Genomic DNA, 3,064 nt, shown 5'->3' on the forward strand with positions numbered 1-3,064 from the left:
TCACTAAAGAAAATACTAAGTTGCTTGAAGAATCTGTTGCTTTCATCGTCATTGACTTCTGATATGATACATTATTCGTTATTCTTCGGAAGACGTTGAAGAGTTCTCGTTGTTTTCTGAAGTCGCTCACTAAACGATGATACTAAGTTGCTTGAAGAATCTGTTGCTTTCGTCGTCGTTGACTTCTGATATGATACATTATTCATTACTCTGGTTTTTCTTCGGAAGACGTTGTAGAGTTCTTGTAGTAGCTGCCACCAATAATAGGGCTGTTGCCTTGTATAATAAGGCGCCCTATGAGGTAATGTTAGACTTGCGATAATCTTACGCTAAGTCGGTTGGTTATGCACTTCCATACTCATTGGTGTGTCTTGAGGTTTCATGATAACTAACGAAGTAAGTATCTTCTTTCGTTATGACGACGATGTGTTAAACTCATGATGATATCTTCTTTCTGATGTGAGGTTCTAGTAGAAAACACGAAGTATAAAAAATAGTTCTATTCTCTGAGATTACATGATGAAGATCAGATAAGATTGTACAGGTCTTCTAATGACGAAGGCTTGATCGCTTCTGCCAATGATGATGGCTAATTCTAATCTACATGATGAAGCTTAGGTAAAGATGTACAGGTCTGCCAATGATGATGGCTAACTCTATTCTGCCTACCATCTTGGTTACAAATCATAAAGGAAGCAGACAGTAGCTCGAACATATGAACATACACAAAGATGACATAGTTACAAATCATGTAGACCGTTTGAATTATAGGTCGCGGTAGTTGTCTCAATCAGGAAGCTTGGACTAATGTTTTCAAAACAAATGAAGGACCACAGGTGACGGCATGTCATCTTAGCCTACTTTACTGTATACGTCCTCTTTATCGTCTCTGGTCTGATCACATTCCTGCAAGCAATCTGGTTGACCTCTTTAGTTTAGTTTTTTATATATATGGAATAACATTCCATATTTTTATTATGTAATCATGGACACGACTATGCCCACGTAAGCCTGTTTTTGTGTTTATGTAATGCCCAATGCCCACCTTTGGCTGTAATTATGTAGCGTTGTGTCTCCTCCAAGGTTAAACACTTTTATTTCTGCTTCCTTTATTCTTTATTTTCTTTTTTAATTTTCTCCCGTGGATGCCTGGAGCAAAAACAGACAATGAAAAACGCCTGGCGCACGATTCCTGTTCGGAAAACCGAGTAGGAATTACTCGATAAGGGGGGTTGTGGGGAACAAGGAGGAATTCGGTTTTTTCCAGTTTCTCGACCGGTTTCTCCAGGAACGTCATCCTGCCGTGTTACGATCACCGGCCAATGATAGAACCGAGTACGTTCTTTTGCCGATGTCGTCTCCTCGGAGGCGTTCTTGCTGTGATAGGTTTGGAGACATTGGTGGAGGTGCGAAGTCTAAGTATATATATATATATATATATATATAATATATATATATATATATATATATAATATATATATATATATATATATATATAAGGTGTATATATTCATACTTATGCGTATGTTTGGTCTGTATATATTTGTGTATATTTATAAATTAATAATATATATTGTCGTAATATATATATATATAGATATATATATATATATATATATATATATATTATATTATAATTATAATATATATATATATATATAATAAGGTGTATATATTCATACTTATGCGTATGTTGGCTGGTATATATTTGTGTATATATATAAATTAAATTATTTTATATATATATATATATATATATATTATATAATAATAGTTATATTATATATAATACGCTTCCTTAAGCGGAACTTTTTCCTAATTAGTACCTTGAAACAAAAAACTTTCTTTCTCTCTCTCTTTCGCTTTCCCTGACTTTCTCTCTCTCCCTGAATCTTTACAAAGTTGAGATGGCATCTGCTCTCATAGATTTACTCAAGGAGATTCATTATCAAGTATATCATATGTCAAGAAATTAATATCAATATAAATTCAACCTATATTGCAATGTGATGAGTATGTTATATACTGTAATACAATTTTCGGGGTAAATCATTAGGGACTTTTTTTTTCTATAAACCTCATTATCTAACTTCCTGTAAATTGAGGAATTCAGGAAGAATTTTTGTCTCAATTTATAACTCGACTCCAAAGGATAGAGTTATAAAGTTGCTGATAATGAATTGCCATAAAGTAACACTTCAGAATAAAGAACATTTACCATTTGTGTTGGACTTCACAAAGGTATCAAGCGTTCTGCGACTGCAATGATTTTATTCTATTATTATTATTATTATTATTATTATTATTATTATTATTATTATTATTATTATTATTATTATCATTATCACATTATCTTTTTTTTGTTTTTTTTTTTTTTTTTTTTTTTTTTTTTTTTTTTTTTTTTTTTTTTGCTCTATCACAGTCCTCCAATTCGATTGGGTGGTATTTATAGTGTGGGGTTCCGGGTTGCAATCCTGCCTCCTTAGGAGTCCATCACTTTTCTTACTATGTGTGCCGTTTCTAGGATCACACTCTTCTGCATGAGGCCCGGAGCTACTTCAGCGTCTAGTTTTTCTAGATTCGTTTTCAGGGATCTTGGGATCGTGCCTAGTGCTCCTATGATTATGGGTACGATTTCCACTGGCATATCCCATATCCTTCTTATTTCTATTTTCAGATCTTGATACTTATCCATTTTTTCCCTCTCTTTCTCTTCAACTCTGGTGTCCCATGGTATTGCGACATCAATGAGTGATACTTTCTTCTTGACTTTGTCAACTTTGTCTGGTCTGTTTGCACGTATCACCCTATCCGTTCTGATACCATAGTCCCAGAGGATCTTTGCCTGATCGTTTTCTATCACTCCTTCAGGTTGGTGCTCGTACCACTTATTACTGCAAGGTAGCTGATGTTTCTTGCACAGGCTCCAGTGGAGGGCTCTTGCTACTGAATCATGCTTCTTTTTGTACTGGTTCTGTGCAAGTGCCGGACATTCGCTTGCTATGTGTTTTATAGTTTCATTTTTCGTATTGCACTTCCTACATATGGGAGAGATGTTATTTCC

This window comes from Macrobrachium nipponense, chromosome 44, assembly GCF_015104395.2.
Source record: "Macrobrachium nipponense isolate FS-2020 chromosome 44, ASM1510439v2, whole genome shotgun sequence".
Classification (NCBI taxonomy): Eukaryota; Metazoa; Arthropoda; class Malacostraca; order Decapoda; family Palaemonidae; genus Macrobrachium; species Macrobrachium nipponense.